This window comes from Ceratotherium simum, chromosome 30, assembly GCF_057802395.1.
Source record: "Ceratotherium simum simum isolate JZ-2026a chromosome 30, ASM5780239v1, whole genome shotgun sequence".
In the NCBI taxonomy this organism is placed as follows: domain Eukaryota; kingdom Metazoa; phylum Chordata; class Mammalia; order Perissodactyla; family Rhinocerotidae; genus Ceratotherium; species Ceratotherium simum.
This window is the reverse complement of record NC_141929.1, coordinates 34239415-34249922: the sequence shown is the minus strand read 5'-3', so window position 1 is coordinate 34249922 and position 10508 is coordinate 34239415. Positions and strand designations below refer to the sequence as shown.

At 48.8% G+C, this 10508-nt stretch overlaps 1 long non-coding RNA gene across 1 annotated transcript; it reads left to right on the top strand.

Moving 5' to 3' along the window:
• Positions 1-7439: 7439 nt before the first annotated feature.
• LOC147913146 (uncharacterized) lies at positions 7440-8531 on the top strand. Its single transcript, XR_015549192.1, has 3 exons — positions 7440-7613; positions 7958-8018; positions 8488-8531. It is a non-coding gene; the product is annotated as an uncharacterized LOC147913146 (long non-coding RNA).
• The last annotated feature ends 1977 nt before the right edge of the window (positions 8532-10508 follow it).

Genomic DNA, 10508 nt, shown 5'->3' with positions numbered 1-10508 from the left:
CTTACGGGTGAGACCACATCCCTTCTTTCTGCTCTTTGGGGCATAACTGTCTCCTCTCCCCCCCCCGGCATTTGCCTGTATGCAGCCCCTGTTTGAGGGCACTCCACGACTTCACGAGGCAGTCCTAACTAAGTCTGTCTTGAATCCGATGAGCATCCTTTACCCATCTGCCTGCCCAAAAGGGATTCTCTGAGCAAACTGGTGCACAAATGCCAAGAGGCTCTGCAGAGCATCCAAGAAACGTGACCAGAAGTGCCGTTAGGATGTGGGAATTATGAGGTGAGCAGGAAGAAGCCAAAAAACCAAGGAGCCACTTGAGCAGAGAGTATAAACATAAATATCCCGGAGCAGGCCCCAGCACTGGGTTTTTTATGTTGATGTGCTAATATGTTATCCACTAAGGGTTTATTTACGCCGTTTTGGTATTCCTTGCAATTCATTTATCTGCATAAGGAAGAGGTGCTAACAGGACAGTTCCTCATGAACAAGCGTCCCTGTGTGATCCCCACTGCTGTTTATAATCCTTCATGCCCAGATCTATAATTCATGAGCCGATGGCCTGGTGGCAGTTTGCATAAAGGCCACGCCGGGCACCCAGTCGTTAACGCTCGCACTGTCATGCATGGAATCGAAATGAGCCCACTCTCCTTCTATCCATCACGACGCCACCGACGTGTGGGCAATGATATTATCCAAATATTATTAAAACTTTGAACCCTGTCCCCATAAATTATGGCAGAATGGCTCCGTGGCCATTAGGAAAGGGGGATGTATGGGCTTCAGTTGCCGCCGAGTAATTATGTGCTTAAAAGGAAGCGTGGCTGAGCATTCCCCTAGTAAAACGAGAGAAGCTGGGGTCATTTGTTACCTCGGTGGTGCTCAACGCTGGACCGCTCAGGCAGGTCACGTCAACCTTACAGCAGGACAATTATCTGCCTAGAGAGACCAAACATCTGTTATTAAGTATGTACAGGCATCAAGGCAACATGCTAGAAATCTTGTCCACTTCAAACACTTGGCGTATTCCACACAACACCCCCCTCGCTTTGGTTACTGCAGCCGTCAGCTTTGAAATATGCCCTATCTTCCCTCCCCCGGCCCCTCGCTTTAATGTACCCTGCAGCTGCTAAAGATGGTGTTGTAACTTTAGAAGGACCTTGCTATCTTTCTCCGGCTCTTTAAGTAATAATAATGTTTGTTGTGTTTTTTTCCTCCCGAACTTTCTTTCGCGTTTATTAGTTATTCCAGGAGTCTTGCTGGGGGGGAGATAACATATAGTTTCAAAGCACAAGACTGGCCCACGTGTACATTAGAAGCCCAATCTTTGTTTGATTCCTGCATCTGCGGCAACTTGCGGGCTGGCACGGCTCATGGAAGGGAGATGGTTCTGTACTGGGATTATGAAATGAGAAATAGGGTTTTTCAGACTGTCGTGGTTCCCTGGACCATCTGTGTGACTTGGAATCCTGGGGAAAGAGGGAGAGGGATCCTAGAAATCAGGTAAGAGTGGGGAGCAGGTCAGAAAACACAGCAACAGACTCAGAAAGTGGTCAGACCTGGGGATGGGCAAGATGGGAGGATGAGGGCAGAGAGTGGTGCCCTGGGAGATAACACTGCAATCACTCCAGCTGAGCATTTCCAGACAAGAACAACAGGAGGGCGATTTTCCTCCCCAAAAGATGCAAAATCTAATATCAAATAAAGAGAATTGAGCCATGTTTGTGGAGGAGGAAGGACAATCCTCTCCTTTGCTAAATGACATAGTAATTACAGACCATATTCCTTTCTTCTCAAGGAGAATGGAATCTCCAGATCTTCTGGGGCACTTACAATCTGAGCATCTTGAAGATATATGATGTCTGGATTAGCTTCAAAGTGATCCAAGGTGGAGCTGGGATGGGTGGGGCTATAGATGAAACAAAAGTAGCCCTGAGCTAATAATAATAGTTGAAGCCCAGTAATGGGCACAGCAGGGTTTATTAGATGATTCTCTACACTTTTGATTGTATCTGAAAATTTTCCATAATTAAAAAAAATCTCAAGGAGCAGAAATCCTTTCTGCTGTGAGTGACCTACAAGGCCAGCAGAGAACCCGCCTCCCCAGGACTGAGTTCTATGGGAAAAAATCCAGAGAACAGGAGCCAAGATTGATTAGTAGGCAGAGATTGTGTGACTCTCTGCTCTAATCCATCCTGTAAACACTTCTCCCAGAAAAACTGCTTAAAACACTGTTTCATCACACCCCTACTTAGGAGCCCACAAAGGCTTCCTGGCTCAGCTGCACCAGCCTGAATTCCTTCTTGTGGTCTTCAAGATTGGCCATAACATGGTCCTGACTTGCTTCTCAGGCCCAATGACTCCTTCCTGCACCTTCTCCACACCTGAAGCCTGACAGAGAGTCAGGTGGCAGTGGTGGAGGAGAAGTGGACACAGGAGTGGTGGCACCAAGACCAGTTCTGAGACTTCTCTTCCTTATGTGTTCCTTCCCCTGATGTGGGGGTATCAGTTCCAGTGGCATGGCCTTTGACCCCTGGCCTCCTTCCCTTGGTGAGTGCTGAGAAGAACGCAGCTCTAGCCTAGGTACTTGACGTCACAGGGGGAAAGGAGAAAAGGCACATAAATGAAAAGGATCCAGTCCCCTTCAAAAGCACGGGAAAACTTTTCCTTTTCATAGGGGACTACATTGACCTTTGAAACAGTTCTGCTAGAAACAGGCCACATTAGGGCATAGGCCAGAATAGGAGGGAGAGCTCAGTTAAATACATCCATTGAATGAGGGCGAGTATTTCGGAGTCGTGGTGGACATCTGTTGTCTTTGCTAGTCTAGAATCCATTCCTGCTTCTTCTGGAAAAATCACCCAAGTTTCCTTTGGAGACCCAGCCCTCTTCCACTCTAGGTTCATAGAATATTAGTGGAATTGACCTCTGCTCCTAACTCCCCATCCCATTTCAGAGGCAGTCATGTGACCTTGGCATGGCCCACAAAACATCCCCTGGCCAGAGGGATTGGTTTAGGGATGGTCATGCAACCCAACTCAAGTCAATGAGACTCAATTCTGGGACTTTTGTTGAAACTATAGATAAAGATCACGTTTGGCCCTACTGGCAGCCGTTTTTTGCCATCCTGAAAGGCAGAATCTATGTGAGAACGAGTTACTACGGAAGAAAACAGAGAGGTGGAGAGGGTGAGAAATCTTCCCCGGAATGGTTCAGTGATGTGATTGGTTCTTTCCTACTTTTTGTTTGTTCGTATAGAGCTGAATTTCTGTTACTTGCAACCAGGAGAATCCTGACTGACACAATGACTGAACAGCCTGGAGGTGACCAGAGGCAGGCGTCCAGCCCAGCTGGTCACGAGGGCAGAGGACTGTGGGCCTCAGCCATGGGGTTGCGTGAGATGCTAGGCCAGTGACAGCAAGCCTGTGTCCTATGCCTATGGGGACATCAATGATTGACCAGGATGACTTTCCTGGTGGGCTCAGATGTGACCTCAAGTCCTTTTCCACCCATTGTTGTAGGGAGCCACTAGTGATTGGCCACACTTAGCACCAGGACAGACCTATTTGCCATTCCTGCTTGATGCCCCAGAGAGGAGCCGGGCAGGGGCCCTTTCTGGGAGGATCTGGAGTGGAAGGCCACCATAGACTCAAGGACACTTCACAGAATTCGGACCCTGGGCTCAGAGAGGGCTTAGTAGTGTTGAGGCCCTGAAACTTGGGCCCTTGAATCAAAGCAGAGGCCGAGGGCAGGACGTAGGCTTTGGACACTCTCCCAGGGGCTGTCCACTGTGGTAGATGGAGGTGACCAGTAACCACGCCCCCTCAAGACCTCAGGAAACATGTGGCCTCTTGACCACAGAAGCAGAGTGGCTTCCTAGAGCCCAAATGCCTGGGGTCAAAGCCTGGCTTTTGCTACTCTGTGACCTTCGGCAAGGTACTTAACTTCTCTGTGCTTAGGTTTCTCCATCTGTAAAATGGGGACAATAATAACACTGCCTCCCTATGCGGTAGTGAATATTAAATTAGTTTATTTAGATAAGGCATTGAGAACAATGCCTGACACTTATTAAGCGCCATATGTTTGTTAAACACACAAACAAAATCTCCTTTATTTTCAGGGCTTCAGCTAAAGGCCTTGAGTTAATTCTCCTGTTTACTCCATTCATTCTCTTGCTTTCTCGCCCCTTTGTTCAGCAGACGTTTGTTGAGCGCTGACCCTGGGCCAAACTCAGGGGTAGTGTCATCTGCAGATGATTTCTTCAGATTTCTCTTAGTTCTTAGCTGACATGCACCTCCACAGGGCTTCCAGACGTCCACCCCAAACCTCAGGTCACACTCAGGCAGCTTCAGAACGATGTCCTGGGTCTGTCTTTCCACCTGATTCACACTCTTCCACTTCCCTTGCCCTGCAGATCTTCACTGAGATGAGACCCCTGCTTTGTAGATCTCGGAAACCAGGGCTCCAGGAGGCAGAATAACTTGCCCTAGGTCCTTCAGGTAGGATGTGGTAAAGCTGGGTTTGCAGCCGGGGTCTGACTGACGTTTACATCATATCGGTGTGGGCCACCTCATCACCAGCTGCCTTGCTTGGTATTGTGCTTTGTGGCTGATGCTTCTCTCTCCCAGTTCATCAGGCAGCTCTGGAAATCTAGAGCCATATTTCATGCGCCTCTGTCTTTCCAGCCCCAGAGTAAGTCCTCAGAAGTGCTGCAGATTTGCATCGCCAGGGAGTTTAGGCAAATTGTCCAAAGTTGCAAATCAAGTTAGCAGCTGGAGAAGTGCTAGAAATATACCCTTTCTTTGAAAATCCCCACAAGAGCCTACACTGTGCACTCCTTGTCGGGTTGCAGAAGGATGTCCACTTCCCACTGAGGTCTTTGTCCCTTTCTCTGACCTAAAATGTCCATCCCTGGGTTTGGGCTTCTGGGGACAGCTGGACAGAGAGCTCAGTGAAAGACAGCCTCAGAACATCCCCTCTGGGCTGAACCTCTCCTACAGGGATTCACGCAACCAGGCCAGCCCGGCCCCAGTGACCAGCATCTCCCTGAAAGGCTGCTGATTGTCGTTGCCCAAGAAAATCCTCATCTTTCTGGAGAATGGGCCTTTCCCCTTATGATTTCCTGTTCCTTGGCCTCTCTCTAATTTATTGCTTCTGTTTTATGATTCCAGGTTAAATGCTTGCAGCTCCATTTTCTTAAAAACGTAGATGTCATTTCCCCCTGAGGTATCGACTGCTCGTCTCTGAACAGCACGCTCCCGGAAGGGAGGGGAAAGTCAGCCTAATGAGCCCTCCTGCTTGCTCCTGTGTGAGCTGAGCAGGCCTGTCTGAGCTCAGCCATTTCCAAATTGCTTCCAAAGAACTTACGTATATCCAGCTCCCAGAAGCTGTGGTGTGTATTATTTGATCCATGTGGTCTTAACATTTTAAGCACACTCTTAAGGCAAGAGGCACTGACAGTGAGAAGAAGGGGAACACATCCAGGCCCGGCAGGGTGGGAGGGCCTGGAGGAGCTGAGTGGGCACAGGGAGAAGGGGAGAAGTCTGGAGGGAGCTCAGTCTGAAACTCCCCCACCTGGAGTAGCCATGTCCCAAAGAACAGAGTCTGTTGGGCAAATGTGCCCATTTCTGGATCTCAATTTCAAGGTCTACCTCTAGCCATTATCACAGCGTAATTCACTTGTTCTAAGGTCATAAAGCATAAAATAAGGGCCCAGTGTGGCTCTCTTATTCTACAACCTAGAAAGCAACATTCTGGTTCCTAATTGCGGCTCACATCACAGTTCCCTCTACCTGAGACTAAGCGTTTTTGTCCACTGCCCTGGCAATGGGCCAGTCTCTGTGCTAGGCGATAGGCCCTGATCTGGGGACTGCACCAGCCCTGCACCCTTGCTTGGGGCAGCATCCCCCAGCAGATGGATGGGGCACTGCTTTATCTGCACAGAGGTGCCCTCAGCTTATCACGTGATGATGGAGGTGAGATGGAGACCATGTTCTCCCAGAGGGGACCTTTATCATGCACCCAAAGGTAAGTACAGGTTAATGGGCTCTGTCCACAGCACCTGTAGATGCTTTGACCCAAGTTAGGAGTGCACTGGTAAAAATACATCTTGGACATTGTCCACAGGAATTTGGCAAATGCTTTTTAAAATAATGACTCCTGTCAGGGCCAGCCTGGTGGCACAAGCGGTTGGGTGCATGCGCTCCGCTGCGGCGGCCCGGGGTTCGCCGGTTCGGATCCCGGGTGCGCACTGACGCACCGCTTGGCAAGCCATGCTGTGGCGGCGTCCCATATAAAGTGGAGGAAGATGGGCACGGATGTTAGCCCAGGGCCAGTCTTCCTCAGCAAAAAAAGAGGAGGATTGGCAGATGTTAGCTCAGGGCTGATCTTCCTCACAAAAAAAAATAAATAAATAAAAATTAAAAAAAAATAAAAAAATAAACATTAAAAAACTAAAAAAAAAATAATGACTCCTGTCATGCAAACAGTTCTGCAACACCACCTTCTAACGCCATATTGCGTTTATAGTCTGTTTGCTGAAAGTGAGTCACCACTGTATCAGTCAGGGGGCGTTCTTGGCTCCTTCTTCCCCTGGGGTAATGGAGGAGACCACCTCTGAGCAGCCTCTCCCTGGAGACGATCAGGGGCCCGGGGTTCAATGAGGGGTGAGGGGCAGGCTGCTGTTGTCAGTCCAGTTGTGACGAACTGGGGTCCCTCAACTCCGCTCTGTCCTCACCTCTCCACACCTCCTCCAGACCTCACCTGGGCTTTGTAGACTCCAGGTTACTCAGTTTGATGAGGGGCAATGCCTGGCAAGGCCCCCCTCTATCCCTTCAGAATTCCAGAATATTTTGTGCATCCCCTGTTGATGCTGTCTTGGATGACAATGCTAAAAAATCAAATAAGGAGAGTTTCAGAGAAGAGTCCACCTGTGACTGATGGCTGCTATTCACAAGCTAACTAATTATTGCAGTCGAGCGCAACTTGGAAGATGATGCGTGCCAATATTGGATGTGATAACAATATTTTCCAGGGCTCATCTCCTGCACTTAGAGCAATGCTTTAAATTTGCTCTAATTCTGGCTGTAAAGAGAAAATATAATATCATGAGTGAGTGTGAAAGCATCTAGCATGTCAAGATTTAGAGAGTGCGGGGGGTGGGGGAACAGAGAGAGGGACTGTCAATACAGGTAGTGATCCCAGTGGACCAGAAGATCATAGAATGACGTGAAACTCACTGCATTTCTTTGCAAGCTGTTTTCTTTCCTGTTATGGACTGAATTGTGTCCTACCAAAATTCATACTTTGAAGGTCTAACGCCCAATACCTCAGAATGTGACTGTATTTGGAGATAGGGCCTTTAAAGAGGGAATTAAGCTAAAATGAGGTCATTAGGGTGTGCTCTAATACAATCTGACTGGTGTCCTTATAAGAAGAGGAAATCCAGACACAGACTGGAACAGAGGAAAGACCGTGTGAGGACACAGGGAGAAGACAGCCATCTACAAGCCAGGGAGAGAGGCCTCAGAGGAAACCAACCCTGCGGACACCTTGATCTTGGACTCCTGGCCTCCAGAACTCTGAGAAATAAGTTTATTCAAGCCATCCAGTCTGTGGTATGTGTTATGGCAGTCTGAGCCAACTAGTATGTCTTTCTTGGACTGGGATGTAATTTGCCTGGGCATCCGGTGGTTAGGACAACTGGACGTGACTTTGAAAGTGAACCTGGCTTTGGATGGGATGATTTCGGGAGAGGGAGGGAGGGGGTCTGGGCCAGCACAGAGTGGAGCTGAGGTAGAATCTCAGCCTGTGAAATTCTGAAGGGTAATTCCTCCCTGTGTGACCTAGTTGCTCACCAACGTCCCCAGGGGCAGGAGGAGGGGACAGATGAGTGCCTGTGTTTCCACAGCACAGTTCTGTTCTCTCTCTTTCTCTCCCCATCTGCTCCTTCTCCTACAAGTCGGATGCCTCCAATTCACCATTAGAACCTTCCATAGCCTCAGGCAGTGTGTACCAAATCTGTAAGTGCATCAAATTGCCTCAGGATGCTTTATAAAATGTCCGTCTCTGAGGACCCCCTCAGACTCATTGAAACAGAACATCCAGAGGTGTAAAAAGAGGTTTCCAGGTCAGATGGTGAAGTGCCCTGGACGTGGAAGGTACTGGGTTTAGAATGTGTGGTGTTGGTGGTGGGGCTCGTTCCCTGAGGGCCAGCAAGTAGGAGTGGCTGAGGGATGAGGGGGTCCCAGAGACTGCAAGGGCTGGGGTTGTCTCTGTGGGAATGGGTTAGGTCTTGCTAGGCTTCTGCTCTCTACTAACCGCGATGCCCTTCCTCATCTCTGAGGAGTCTTAAGGTTGTGAAGAGCTTTTGGGTTCTGGGGAAAATTAACTCCCCTGGGTTCCTGTTTTAGACGTTAGACTCGGAAGGCCTAGGCCTCTGGGCCTTGCATGGTCAGAGACAGCCGTCCTGGGTGTGCCGTCCCTGCCCAGGGTGCTTCTGGAATATAAGGAAGCAGTGGGACCTGGCCCACCTCCCCATCTGTAGACCGAGGCCTGGGGGAGACCATGATTGACAGGTCAATGGTGCTGCAAAGGAGATGGCACACTTGTAGGAGTCCACTTTGGGGGCCCTCAGGTTGGTTACTTACCTCTCCCTGCCTCAGTTTCCTCTGCTGTAATATAGGGACATTAATAGTACTTTTCTTGTAAAGATGTTACCAGGGGAAAATGAAAAAATGTGGCTGAAACTCTTAGCAAGATTTCTGGCTTGGAGTAGCCTTTGATGATGCTGCTTCTGCTGCTGACGACAGACTGTATCATTGGCTGCGCCTTCTTTGAAGAATTCTTCGAGAGATATACATCTTGCTTCATCGCTGGCCTGAGTACACAAACCTTCCAGATTATTCTCTCTTCTTGGGTGTTTTCATAGCTGAGGAGCAATGTCCTCTGTGGCTTTGCCTGCAGTGCTCCCACTCCCACCCCAACCTCAGGCCAGTTTTGGGAGAACTGGTCCGTGATCCACTTTCTTGTCTAAGGCTTCCGTGGAAAGGCTGGACTGTGGGGATGGGGAAGTGGAGTAAGCCCACCTTCCCCGTGACTCTGATGATTGATAGAACATCTGGCGAGCTGCAGGTGCCTCCTCAGTCTATCTTCTGCCTACTCGATAATAGATGATCTCATCTGTCTCCCTACAGCACTTCCTTCTCCGTGCAGGTGACAGAGATGGAGCACTCCCATCTTTCACCTGGAGAAAACACGACTTCCCAGGGAGCGTGCCCCGTGCTGCACCGGGCTGCGGGGGCATCCTGGGAGGCTGCAGGCGTGGTCGTGTGTGGCTGTGCGGCTGGCTGGACCGTCCACCACTGCCAGGCTGCCTCCGACCAAGCAATGGGAAATCAGAAGCTTTTCCTAATTTCATGTACAGTCTGGCCACCTCTCACCTCCACTGCATCCCAGTGGCATTTCTTATAGAAAGTAAAACACTGACTCCCCCTCCCCCTTTTAAAATTCTATTATGCTGAAATATTTCAGGCAAGCAAAAAAGAAAAGCCACAGAGAATATTTTCATAAACATTGGGGTACCCGATACATGGCTTAAGAAAGGAAACAGTGCAGACACAGTCGAAGGCTCTTCCCTAAACTGTTTCCCTCCTATCCCCAGAGCTAACCACTGTTCTGAATTTTCCCATACTTGTTTTTATAATTTTCCTACATTTGTACATGTCCATATGCTTTTAAACTTTTAAAAAATAAATGTCCTCACACTGTCGTTAGTCTCCGGCAGCAATTCTTCCCCCAGCATTGTTTTGATTGTTCTCCGGATTGTGGCCTGGAGTTCTGGAGTTCCGGTTCAGTTTAACTGCCATCCAGCCTTTCATAGAATGGCAACCACACCTTGTTTATCCATTGTCTTGTTTTTTTTTTTTTTCCTTTTGAGGAAGAGTGGCCCTGTGCTAACATGTGTTGCCAATCTTGCTTTTTCCTTTTTCTCCCCAAAGCCCTAGTACATAGCTGTGTATCATTGTTATAGAGTTGTGGCTCTTCTATGTGGGACGCCCCCTCAGCACGGCTTGATGAGTGGTACGTCCATGCCCAGTATCCAAACCTGCGGACCCCGGGCCACCGAAGTGGAACACGCGACCTTAACGGCTATTCCACCGGGCTGGCCCCATCTGTTGTCTTGTTAATGGATTCTTAGTTTGTTTCCATGTTTTTGCTTTTCAAGCACTGTAGCAATGGACATCCTTGTATGTGTCTCCTTATGCAAATGGGCAAACATTTCTTTGGCACATACACGTGGGTGAAGAGATGCTGGGTCATGGGGCATCTGCATCTCCAGGTTTTCTATGTCAGCAAATTGCATTCCTGAATGATTTTACCAATTTCTACTTGCACCAGACAGGCAAGAAAGAGCCCCCTGTTCCACTACCAGCAGCATTGATCTGTCAGACTTTTAAAGTGTTTTCCAATTGGTCTCATTGGAAATGAGGTACTTCGTTACGGTTTACAGG